Source organism: Poecilia latipinna, unplaced genomic scaffold (genome assembly GCF_001443285.1).
Source record: "Poecilia latipinna isolate Pla-1442-1.1 unplaced genomic scaffold, P_latipinna-1.0 Scaffold3714, whole genome shotgun sequence".
Lineage (NCBI taxonomy): Eukaryota > Metazoa > Chordata > Actinopteri > Cyprinodontiformes > Poeciliidae > Poecilia > Poecilia latipinna.
In genome coordinates this window covers 44592-58550 of record NW_015116330.1, presented here as the reverse complement: position 1 = coordinate 58550, position 13959 = coordinate 44592, and the positions used below count along the sequence as shown (strand labels likewise).

Below are 13959 nucleotides of genomic sequence, written 5' to 3'. Positions count from 1 at the left end.
CGAAGACAGTTGGCTGGTCTGAATTTTATTTAGGAGAATCAAAGTAAAGGGTCTTGAGTACAAATTCCTGCAGCATGTGGAAGGGTCAGTAAATCACTGCAGTTAGAAAGCCATTTGTAGCAGATAACAGAATCAAAGCCATTGGCTCATGATTGAAGATGATAGAACCTAAGTGAGAGATGAATACATTTGAAGAATATTTTCCCCTCCAGGTCTGTGGTGATGCTGGTGAGAACAGTAGAGCATGACACACAATAGTTACTGGCAGCATCTCCCTCTCTCTCTCTCTGTTCTTGTTTCAGGAGATGAAACAATGTGAATCAATAGTCAGTTCAGGGATCATCCCATTTAGCAAGATGACTGTTTAAGGTAGAAGTATTGATCTCTCCAAATGACTCTTGTCAAACATAAACAAAAAGGAGGGTATAAAGTGTCTCAATATACCTCTGTTTACCCAGTTTAGACAAGAATTAAATGATAAGTCAGATAAGAATTGAAATGTTGGACAAAGGTGGAGCTGCGTTGTTGCTGATGTAGTTGGTAGGAGGAGGAGTGGGGATAGTAGATCAGGTTAATCGTGATGCTGACAGAAGAGGTCTAATTAACACTGAAGTGAACTTGATGTTTTTGGTTAACCAAAAACACAGCAGTGTGACAGCTCTGTTCACACGCTGATGGTTTCCCTTCTGGTGGTTGGTGTTGAGAATAAATAATTCTGTGTTTCCCTTCTATCTCTGTTAGCTAGTTGCTAAGCTAATCCTAAAGGAAATTACATGTTAAATGCAAATGAGAGCTATGGTTAGAGGAGATGACACACTAGGGAACGCCCTCTTTAGGGCGTAGCTTAGATAGTGACTAACAAAGCAGATCACAAACTGTTCTAGGCTGCCATTTTGTCCTGCTAACTGGATGATTCTCTGAATTCGGTGCCTTTTGGGGTCTATGGTTACTTAAAAATATACCACAAAAAATTGTGTTTTTGAACACTGCATCTATTGAAGGACTTTTTGAACCTCCAAGAAAATATGTCTCCCCACCTTATGCATGAAATCTCAAACATTAATACGAATTTCTTTGCTGCTTAGGTTGCTTTAAATTCAACCCCGTAACGGGACAATTTGATTCCTCTATCATTATAACTGTGTAACATAATTAAACAAATTCTTCAAGTTCCTGTGAGATCGCCTGTCCTTTGATTAAAATAATTAATTGTAAGTACATTTTATTTGTTTCTGCATCATAATAATTAGACTGATAAGTAGAATATGGCAACTTTATGTAAAAGCGTTTCTCATAAATCATGAAAATACACTTAAAAATCAACATTAAATCAGACTTTTTTATGTTTTTGAATCATTCTTTAAACTTTGCATGAAGTCCAATAAATATTAGTCTAATATTTGCTGTTATTATAAAAAAATTACAACATTGTATCGCGTTACGGGGTTGAACCCATTGTAAAAGTAATGGGGTTGAACACTCTGGCTGGCTTAACAACAGTCCAACGTTCAACCCCGTAACAAAACCACCATTTTTATAACGGGGTTGAACATTATGGGGTTGAAGATTTTCACTAAAAGTTGCTATAAGTCCACATCTGCTAGGGTATGGAGCAACATATGATATGATGAAAATAAGAAATGAATATACTTTTCAAAGACCATTCTTTACTTTTTCCCAAACAACAATAAATATCATTTACGTGTGTAACAGGGTTGAAAGGTTGAGCTTGACGATGACGATATTTGGGTAACAAATAACCAGATATAGGTAAAAATCTTTCCTAACACTTAAATCTCTTTACAGTATGAGAAGGAAGAGACTTCAGTGATGTCACTTCCAGGGTGCTGAGGAAATTGGACTGAACCATTATTTATAAAAAGGAGGAATCAGTTTGCTGTTACGGGGTTGAACAAAACTTGAGGGACAGGATTAAAAAGTGCTATTTTATATATAATTCATGTATTTTTTTCATATTTCTTTTATTTAGGTTAAAGTATACCAATTTTTTTTTTATAATGGTACAACTAATTTGCAGTTATTGGCTATTTTTATTTGTTTTATGTTCATTGAAAAATGAACATTGGTCAGTGGGGACATGCTCATTTGGCTGACCTCTACACTTCAACAACCCATCAAATTTTTCAAAACATGATTTTTAAAATATATTTGCTTCTTACATTACCAAGACACATGGATATTTACATTTCTTGATTTCCTCAAAATATTTTGTTTGCATTATATGAAAATCTTTGAGATAAACCTGTAGGACACAAAAGGCACCGAATTCAGAGAATCACCAAGCTCTTAAAGGTGGCATGTCAGAATGGATCAGCTGTATTTTGGTATTAATAAATGGAATTCATGAAGTCAACTCACTGACTCTTCGTTAACCTCATACATCAAGAACTCAGCATGGAGAACGGATAATTCTCCACATTGGCCTGGTTGGAAGTTGACCTGTTTCTTTGACAGCTTTTATATTGTAGCCATTTCACTCCTTGTGTCTCTTTCTACTCAATTTCTGCATGTAGAAAATTGAGCTGCCTGGCTTGGGAAGTTTCACGTTAACATTGGACCAGTTCATACCTGCCAGGAGGATGTAACATACCGGATCTCACAAAAATGAGAAAACCCTTCAGATTGTTTGTAAATATTTTATCGTCTCTGTGTGGGACAACGCTGATGACATGTTTGATATGATGTAAAGTAGACACTGTACAGCCTGAATAACTGTAAATTTACTTTCACTTCAAAATAATTGAACACACAGCCAATAATGTCTCAACCATTGTGAGCAAAAGTTAGTACACCCCTGTTCCCTCCCTGTAACACTTGGTGTGTCTTACAGATTAACTTTTATGCAGCATCTACAAATAAGTCACTAACTGCAAGACATCCTTATGACAACAGAGGATCTTCGACGGGTTTCTTAAATGAGTTTTTCAAGCAGCAAACGCATGTATCTTTGGGTTTAATTTGTCAGCTTCAACACAGGTAATACACCTGGAGGAGAAAACCATGAAGTTTACCAAAACTAAATCTGAAACAAAATACTTTTAAACTAATTCTCTTAACAATTAATAGAAGAAAAAACGTTTTCAGCCATTTGTCTAAGTGAAGAAATAAAAACTAAAACTGTCAAAAGACGTTTTTCACTCTGAGATGTGGTGGATACAAATGTGTCAAATATGGCATTTCGTCTGTTTTACCCTTCCCTCGGATAATATTTAAAATGTCATCATTTGCATTCCAGTTCTTGCCAGAACAGTCTCTTATCCTCACAGATGGCGTCTCTGAACCCTCAGATTGTGGGAGCAGAAGACGTTGAGGTTCTGCTCCGGCCTGCAGCCGAAGGTCAGAGATGTTGAAATGGCCTGGTATTTCTTTTGGTTTCGTCTTTTTTCAGTTTGACGTCAGATCGAATTAATTTGTGAGCTAAACCTTTAAGTATTAGAAATCATTGTCTCAAACCAAACTTTTAATGTGAAGGTGGATTTTATTTAAAACCTCTTAGCTGTCATGATGACACCAGCGTCCTCAGGACCCATTGAGGTAGACGTAAGTGTTTTGGGGCTGACAGTTAAGACCGTCATATTTTTGATAGTCTAAGGATCTACAAATGTTTTCAGTCAGCTGGACTCTAGCTGTGTATATGTTATACATATGAGCAAAACTTTGTCAACATTCTGCTAATGTTGAAAAACCAGTTTCCATTAGATAAGAAACACAATTGAAATAACATGTGAATGAGCTTTTTCATGTAATAAAAACATGCTATTCCATTTTCCTCCTACTATGCTTCCTGTCTTCTTCATGGTTTGTGCCAGTGGCAATGTCCAGCTGTTGATCATGTGACTCGTGATGAAAAAGTGCTTCCATTGCAAACCAATTTCAAAAGGCCAAGAAACCTCATTCTATCTACAAAACGTTTTTTATCCAAAACAAGAGCTTTTTCTTCTTCTTTTTTTCAAACTTGTCATATTTCCATTAAGCAAATGTATATTTGAAATGTCAAATTGCACATTATATGGTCAATGGAAACACAGCTCTTTGCAGCATTTCCTCCTCCTGAACAAGAATTTAGTGGTGCACTGAATCAATAACTTTGTAGAAATTTCTCATTCTGAGCATGCATGTGGCAGAGGTGTAAAAGTAGACTCCCCCTTAATATGAAGAAACCACCAGCAGAACCTGAACCTGAACCTGAACCTGAACCTGGCTCAGTGTGAGCAGGTGTCTGTTGTGACTGACTGAGGGATTGAGAAAAAAGCCAACCAATTAAAAAAAAGGTAAAGGCTAATGGTAGCACTGGCTTCTGCAGTGGCTTCAGACAATAACTCAGCTCGACATAAGCTAACAATATATTTTACTGTTGTAAAATATATGAGATGAAAAGATGAGTACATGTAGTTCATATAGCTGCAGCTGTCATTAAAGCTTCATCTCAAAGTGTCCATGTACTATAAACATTATTATATTGACAAAGTATACTGTGTTAAAGAAAGGTAAAGGCTGATCTGGTAACTGAAGCGGATTTAGTGAAAAAATATCAAACATTCTTAAACTCCTGTCATAAACAGAGCCAGGAGGAGCTGCTGCTGCTTCTTCATTAAACATGGCAGGAGCTCAGGAGGATCTTTAAAGGAGAAGGAGCTTGAATGACCAAACTGAAAACAACTAACAGAAACCAGGGAGAGAATCAGGGAAACTATAGATAAAAGGGGAAAAAAATAAGCTAACATAAACAGGAAAACAGCAACCCAACTCTAATAACCAAATAATAATAATCAAGAAGTAAACATAAGGAGAAATGAACGACAGCTGGATCTGAGAAGAAAACCAAATGAGAAATGATCAAAACAGAAACACAAACTAACGACTCAAACACATGCATATCATAACGCTCGTATTATTATTGACCGATATATTTTTTATTCTAATGTTTGCTTTATTTACACACTACAGGCAGGCAGAATTAAAATGCTCTATTCAAGGTTTCACTTTGTGAGTTGAGTTACTGAAAAAATAAACTTTCCACTGAAATTCTTATTTATTGAATATGACTGTAAAATATTACAGAAAATGATTGAAAAATTCACTATTACTCTGACAAACAACACATGTTCTAATTGAATCTAATCGATTGAGTATGACAGCCCGCCACTCCAGCAGGCCTTGGTCTCCGAGGTCAAAGTCTGTTATACCCATACCCCATATTAAAATGATATTGGATCTTCTGAATATGATGCACAGAAACTTCCTTTGATGACAAAATAAAGAAAGCTAATTAAAAAGCTGGCAGAGGCCTGAAAGCAGTGGTGAGTAAATCATTATCTACAAACCAACTAACTGAACCAGGCTGGGCAAAAATGCTGTTTCTAAGATCAAACAGAAGGTGGTTGCTTTAAGATGCTGCAGATTAAAGTGTTTCTGCATGATACAAGAGCAAATAGTGGATTTATATTTCTGCAACATTAATGACATAGAGGTAGGATGTTGTTTGCTGCTGTTGATCAGTGATTATATTTAATGAACTGTAACACCTGGTGTTATTCAGATATTTAATTTTTCATCATTGTTTGATTTCTTTATGCTGGTATGTGAAACTTTGGAAATGAAGGTGTGTGTTCTTACCGCTGCAGCCAGCAGCCAATCATCAGGATTAGTTTTGTAGCTGTGGATTTTAAATGTTTTAATATGTTCATTTTGTTGCTAGGAAATTACATCTGTCACTTGACATCTCCCACTCTCTCAAACTAAGCAGCATAAGTGCATTAACTCAGGTAGCAGCAACATTTCCTGTCTAATAATGAAGATGGAGAACTTCTCTAATAACTGTTACAGTTGGAGACTGTAATTACAATATTTTTTTCCCTGCATATCATAGTAAGTTATTATCCAGGCATTATACTGAGATTGTGTAAATTCAATAAACACTGCATGTTCATGTTTCATTTTCATTTTTTACAATTTGTCTTCCCACTCCTCCTATGTTAGCTGCTGCTCTCTCTTTACACATTGCATCTCACATTCTTCTTCTTGAGGAACACACTAACTCCCTGCGCCCCTCCCTCTGAAATCACAATCATCTCCCCTTATCAGCAGCACTACACGTTTTCCACTTTTTCCTCCATGGCTCTGTTCTTTTCTCCCTGTCAGGCTCATCCTTGGCGGTACACCAGCCTCTCTTGTCAGGAGTATGGACTCACTTCTTTGGCTTCAGCGGCTGTATGGTAGCTGTGGTCGGGTTTTTGAAAATGTGCAGTTAAGTGTTGTTTGAATGGTAGACTGCAGATAGACAATCACATGACATTGTTTGAAGAATTCATTATGAGACTTTTACCACTGCAGAATGTAACCTTTAATAAAAGGTTTTTACATTTTTGTTAAAACTATCACTATGTAGTGACAGCATAAAACAAAACAGATAATCTGACTCCTACTGACATCTGCAGAGATGCATGACTCCCAGTCAGAAACATCCAATCAAAGCCAGGAGGAGGGTCTTAGTGCTGTCAATAAACCTTGTGTAGATGCTGTTCACACCCCATCCCCTTGCTGTCTGCTATGCTAGAGTTGGTTCACCAAAACAAATACTGTGAAAACTCAGGCTAATTAGCATAGCCACTGTTGATGGAGACTCAATGGTTTTCCTGGAACAAGTGTGATTGACAGCGCTTAGACCTTCCCCCGACAAAACACTGATCTAAATACTCACACCTCACTCCATCCTGTGATTACTTATGATGATTGCACAGAGAAACGTTGAGTCACATTTAAAGAACTTTCAGCCTCCAAGTCACTTAAACTGGCTCTTTTAAACACCAGATCTCTCTGTGCTAAAGCTCTATTAATTAATGATTTCATCACCGAGCATAATATTGATGTTTTATTTCTGACAGAAACATGGCTGAATGACAATAATGAAGCAATCATACTAATTGAATCAGCGCCTCCTACATACAATTTTTTAAGTGAGAATAGAAAACATAAAAAAGGAGGAGGCGTGGCTTCAATATTTAAGAATACCATAAACTGTAGTAAAATCTCATTGGGTAATTTCACCTCTTTTTGGGTATCTTGGAATTGAGGTAAAAGGCCACAAACGAACTTTGATACTAACTTTATACAAAACCCCAACATATGAGGAAAATTTCTTTATGGACTTCAATGAACTTCTATCTCTCATATGCATTGATTATGATTGTTCAATAATTGTCGGTGATTTCAACATTCATGTTGACAACCTGAAGACCGAGGGGCAAAAAGCTCTGTAATATATTAGAGAGTTTTGGTTTAACACAACATGTCAAACAAGCAACACACACTCATGGACACACACTCATGGACACACACTGGACCTGGTTATCAGTGAGGATGTGAATAGTTCCAATGTTTCTGTAACTGATGTCGCCTGTCGGATCACTTTGCTGTTATCTTTGAATGTTCTTTATCCGTTAACCCACTTGAACAAAAAGCTACTATCACAAAACTTACTTTCACAGAAAACACAGCAGAAACATTTCATCAAATCTACTCTTCTTCCTCGCCCTTAAGCTGTAATGACGTAGATAAGTTGGTAGATGATTTTCAGTGCAAACTTTCAGATATCATTGATTTTATTGCCCCCATTAAAGTGAAGGTTGTGTCTGGTAGGATTAAATCTCCATGGAGAAATGCACAAACAGTTCAATCTGCAAGACAACTCTGCCGAAGGGCTGAACGGAAATGGCGTAAAACTCATCTTCACCTTTATTATGACATCTATAAAGAAAGACGACATAACTATCATTCAACACTGAAACATGCAAGAGAGGCTTTCTTTGCAGATGTCATAAACAAAAACATTAACATGTTATCAACAATTAACATGTTATCAACAATAACTTTTTGAAGAACTTTGAATTAATATGAATTACAACAACATGTATTTTCAGGTTGGGATCAATGAAGTATTTTTGAATTTGAATATGAATTAATAATCAATTATTATTCAGCAGGGTCACAAAATCTGGCTAAATTAGTTAAATTTCTTCGTTAAATTGCACCATAAACTTGAGAAACAATGTTGGCTAAATAGAAAAAGAGTGAATAAAAAATACACCAATTATTCCCCTAATTTTTGACAAGACAATTATGTGATTTTTTGTTGTTGTTGTTGTTGTTGTGTTCAAATATAAAATCTGTTGAGAATTGGAGAGATATGATAGAAAAGTCACATAATAAACCAAATAAAATGATACACAAGAATAATTTATAAAGCAAAGTAATTCAATTAAAACACAACAGTTGGTGTTACTAAAGAGATGACAGGAACTGTTTTTACCTAACTTATTTCTCTCTTGTACACACTCATTCTCCTCAGTGTGAATATTTTATACAAATGAGGAGAATAAAAGCCTTCTGAAAATGATCCTATAAGAAAGAAAGTTAAATAAAAAAGTAATGAAAAATGCTGATGATTAAATGATAGGTTTACCAAACACTTGTAAAAACCAGAGATTGTATATATAAAGATAGTAATAACTCTGTATGTCATTCTAATGCAGTCAAACTCCAAACATTTCAGTCATGGCCTGGTTCCTCTGAGCGCCTCTGGCCATTCATAAATCACTAGTGGACGCAGTGATATCCACACACAGCTGGGAGGGTTCTGAACGTATATCTGCCAGGAGCCACCTATATGTCCTGGGACATCAACGTCAGAACCACACATAAAATCTGCATCTTAAGTCTCTCTCTTTAAGGTTTTTATTTTTTTTGTCTTTCAAATTTATGACAGATGAAGTCAGTGCAGCGATCCTGTTGATGGCCAAGCCCATTTAAAATCAACCATCTGAATGTCTAAAGGTTCCTGTTGGACATTATTTCTGAGTCTTGTTTCCAGGTGTAGCTGCTGCTGGAGGCTCATCACCACAGCACACCTTCAGGCTGTGAAGCTGGCAGAGATCTGCCAGGATCGGGTTGTGACTACCTTCACCAGTGAGTCAGGGGCGTAACAGAAGTGGACTCTGTCAGCTCCCTTTCATTAAATATGGAGAGAGCTTTATTCCACCAAGAGGAAGTCAGGTCATTGTCTTCATATGAAATGTTCATCTGACTTTAATGCTCTGAAGAGAAGGAGGAGTTGTGAATGATGACATCAATTTTCTGCACTGTTTCAGAATTGTAGACTTGACAGGCATGACATGTCCTGTCATAATGGGTAAATTGTCTTACTTCCATTGCTGTAGTAAAATATTAACAAGTGATCTGAGTCACTGAGGCTCTGTCAGAACTGCTTCATGATGAAGGAAAAGTTTGGATATCCTGATACTGGAAACACATCCATGTTTACTGAAGGCTGAGCTGGAAGCTGTGAAGCTGTGAGTGTGCTTAAGCATTTGTCTCCAGTAATTGGCTGTCCTCTCTGCTTTGCTCCTCATGTTTGCTCTACATTTTCTGAGCTCTGCTTTGCTGTACAGATGAATACTTCCCCCATGAGAACCAAAGAATGTAAACCTGGCCGTCTGTAACACCTTAGACTAGAGGAACAGTGAAAGGTCTGCTCTGGTTAGCACAGGGCTCCACAAGTGGTGACCAAATGGTGCTTTAGGGGACTTTTAGAAATGTATCTGCTGAGGTTGTGCTTCTGCAAAGAAATTAAAGAGAAACAATATGATTGTCACACACTATTTTGACAGATATAGTGTCATTTTATAGCAAAATCAACTAACTATGTTACCTTCAGTCATAAAAATGCCATATATATATTAAATGTGACTTAAAGGAATTTTGACTTCAAAAATGAAAGCCTTGGAACTGAGCCTCTGTGCCTTTAAAAAATCCCTGCTCTATCTGAAACTTTGCCTTCAGGAAGTCATCATAACATCCATCCATCCATTTTCTATACACCTTTATCCCTAGTGGGGTTAGGAGGGTTGCTGGTACATCACAACATGGCTCCTCTATTAACCCTTTAACAACATTTTTACCAGCATTAACAGTGGCTTGTATAATGAGCTCAACTGATGTGCAGTTCCACCAGATGTTTGCTAATTACTGCTGGCTAGTCTGAAGGAGCTGACTGGAGAAGTGATGAGGGGAGGGCTGCTCTGTGAGACGGACACTTGGAAACTCCACCTCTGAGGAGTTGCACCCCGAAGGCAGCGCTAGGTCCACCCAAGTGTTTTGCACAGCTGAATGGTTGCCATGGAGATTAAAGGATTTCTCAAACATGGAAGAAAGAATCAAAGCAACACTCCAGGTACGCTTTTCATGAGGGAGTAACATTACAATATGATACAAAGCTAAAAAAAAAAAAAAATGAAAAGTCTAGTTTCATAATACAGCCCCATTGAAACAATAAAGATCATGTTTTTATTGCATCTTTTGGTTACCCCTGCATGTGATCATCAGATGAAATGTGATACAAACTTTAAATGTCACAACTTATGAGGCAGCCAACACAGAAAGACAAACAACCTATTCACCCCAATGCATCTACAGCCATTCTAGAACCATCTGTCAGCTTAATTTGTACGTATCTCTCTATTTGTTCTACTAATGTTTTTTACCTTTATGTGGAAACCTTTTATGTTTTATATTAAATTGAAATTCACTTAGAAAAACACCTGTTTTCTCTCTACCTAAGCTTTGTTTTTAAAAAATATTGGTTTTCCATTATTCAAGGTTCAAAATACAAATACAAGGTTCAAAGTACAAATCTTGGAAGTGTCAATGTGATTCATATGCTGGGAGTAACTGAACTTAATGCACCACAATAATTGGAAAGACTGGGAGTAAAAAGTAAGCTGTTCACCTTAAAATTAATTTTTCTCATTAAAATACCCATGAGAGCAATTTAATGTGAGCATATGGTGGAACCAGAATAGCAGACCTAAGACATTCAGTATTGTGTCCTCAGCACAACCTGGTCACAGCACAGTTTAAAAAGGTAAACTGAACTTTAGTTTGAATTAGATATGTTGGTAATGAGCATGCTGCGAAGAGGAAGAGATATTTAAAAAATTGCTGTGTTGAACAGAAAGTGTTTGTGTCTTTAAGCTAAAATGCCTGGACAAGCAGTACAACAGCAACATAATCTGCGGTTTACCACAATACACAGGACCCAAGACCCTGACTGACAGCTGGATGGCTAAGCAATGTGATATTTTATTAGTGGACCAAGAAAGAAGACTCTGGTAATAGGCATAGCGGTCCGAAGCAACAGCAACATAACGAAAAAAGGAATATGGGAGGCTTGAGAAATACTCTGGACTCAGAGGAAATTACGAAGTTTCAGAGAGTCAAGGCCTCAGTGATGTACCTCTGAGTCATTAGAGAACTCAGAGGTGTGACATCCAAACTGCGAGAGTGGCTTCAGTGGATTGCAGGAAGAATCTATAAAATCTGGCCAGAGCAGATTTTATAGATTTTCAAAGCTCTGGATTTAACATGCAGAACCTTAAACTTCCATTTGTGAGCTTGAAGAAGAAAGAAGAGCTTCAGTTTCTGGGGAAACATTTTATCCATGGATAAATTATCTCAGTTATCAGATTGTTTGACATTTTGAATGAAAATTGATCAATTGCATTGTTGCTAAAAGACTAAATCTGTTTTGGTCTGTAGTTTGCAGGTTATCCTGTGCAGGTATGAGGTTTTTCTCCACTTTACTTCCTCAGTCTAAAAACAAACATGTCAGGTTGTTTAATAAGGTCAGGCTTGTGATGGACTGTTTCTTCTGAATTCAGTGTGTTGACAGTCTTCTATTGCAGTGAAACAGCTTTCTCTTTACTGTAGCAGACATTTAAATATGCTGTTGTAGCACAAATATAATCCACATTTATTGTCTGCATACGGGTGCATAATTGTGTGTTTGTGTCTGAATGTGGCTCTAGTGGGTTAGGGTTAGGAAAAGTGCTATATACTGGAAAGTGCTATATAATTTTAATGCAATAACCATTGTCATGTTATTGTCTCATGTTACTCATATTTTATTCATCTTTGGTAAACATAATATTTTAAAACCCTAAAATCTGTTGTTCCATTTAAAAATCAAGAAAAAGTGCTCATTGTAATTGCTGCTTTTGTACTGAACTACAGTGTACTCTGTCAAACACACAGACTTTGACAGCAGTGAACTAATGTCTCTGTGTGTAGATAATGCCCTTGAGCTTACTTTTTCTAGTACTGCTAATGAAAGACGTTTTAAATTACATTCATTCTAAAGTGAACACAGATTATACTGGTGCTTATCAAAGTGAAATCATGGTCATTAGTCCTGTTGCACGACTGCAGCCCAAGCCACCTTCACCCATCAGTACCCCAACATCGATTTCATTATCTGACTTTTGTTGCTGGACATCACTTGTGCATGTTAAACGCTCAAGTCTCTGTGAGACACTGTTTGTTTTCTGCTCACTGTTCATTTTGTCTCCGTCTCTGGGTCAGTCTGGGAGCAGAGGAGCACAGACCACCAGGAGAGACAGAAATCACAGTGATATGTAAGCTGTTATCTGGAATGACGCCTACGCACAGATAGTAAACAAAGGTGGAAAGGTCAAAGTAAGAGAAATGAGGTGTCCATGTTACTGCTGTGACACGCTGGGCAAGGTTTTCTGGAGGCAAAGCCATTTTTTCATTAGCATTCTCTACAGCATGTAATACTTTATCACCAAACACAAGTTTTTGAGGTATGAAGTACTTTCCTGTGGCTGGCCACACAGCTCAGATGTAGTCCCCCAACCATCCCTAACTAGTAGATGTTCAGTCCCTGAAACACCTCCAGCCTTTCCAGCCAGTAGGGATGGTAAAACATTAATAGTTTGATCCTTTTTTGTTCTGAGTGTCATATTGCTACAAAACTGTAGTTAATAATAATTTTCAAACTCGATGCTCAGATTTGAATATGTGTAGCACAATGCAGCAGTGAAATGTTAGCTATCGTGGAGAAACTATCAGTGCTGGTTTTGGACTCATAGTCTGTATTACTTTTATGTAGAGAAGGACAATATTAGTCAGATGACAAAAAATGCATCATCTTGTTCAACAGCAGACCCTGGTTAAAGTGTTTTGCACAGAGCTCTGTGTGAAGTATTGTCAGAGGGTTGTGGCAGTTTTATGTGGAAATTCACTTGGACACCAATGCTGATATTTAGAAATACATACATTTCACCAAATATCTACAAAGATTGCCAAATGGCAAAACCCTCCTGGATGGAAACTGCAAACTCATTGTCCCTGGAGGAGGCTGCCTGCAAAAGGGTGTGGTGTTAGCTCTATGACCACTTTGTTACCTTTGTGCTTAGGGGTGTGACATTCTGGGTGGTCTGCGCCGAGTGTGAAAGGTGCATGTGAATACAACCACATGACGGCTCGTTAACCGTTTTGCTTCAGGTGAGCCTTAAAGCCACACTGACTCATCCATCCACTCATACAGTCATACAGTAAAACACAGACTGGTTTCACACTTGAGGTTAAGTGAGCTCACAACCTTCTGAAAACAAGACAGTGAATCTTCCACTGATCCCCAATCATCACAACCTCTGCACATCACAGCTCTATATGACTGTACATGACAACCCAACTGGAACTGCCCATATTTGCAAAGCACTATGGGATCTGCACTAGCTAGACTCGACAGGACTGTGTCAACATGCAGCTGCACTTTAGAAGACCATACATCTTGAACAACTTAATATAACCATAAATGCAGTGTGCAGGGTCTCCCTCCTTGACCCTGCAGAGTCCGGTTAAACTTTTCATTGTAGCTCAATCCTAATCCTCTGTGAAGGTGAAGTAGTAATCTTTTCAACAGTTCTTGAGAGGTGTTACATGTTAGGTGTAACATATGGAGTGAAAATAGTCTCAAAATATCTGTGCGTGTGTAAAAAGATTTGTGTGTGTGTAAAAAGATTTGTGCGTGTGTAAAAAGATTTGTGCATGTGTAAAAGATTTGTGCGTGTGTAAAAACAT

General features: G+C 37.5%; 1 long non-coding RNA gene across 1 annotated transcript in view; it reads right to left on the bottom strand.

Moving 5' to 3' along the window:
* Positions 1-3293: 3293 nt before the first annotated feature.
* The window catches only part of LOC106941519 (uncharacterized), an 18385-nt gene continuing 7719 nt past the window's right edge, over positions 3294-13959 (bottom strand). The window contains exon 3 of the long non-coding RNA XR_001423387.1: positions 3294-3303. This is a non-coding gene — a long non-coding RNA (uncharacterized LOC106941519). The remainder of the gene's footprint in view (positions 3304-13959) is intronic.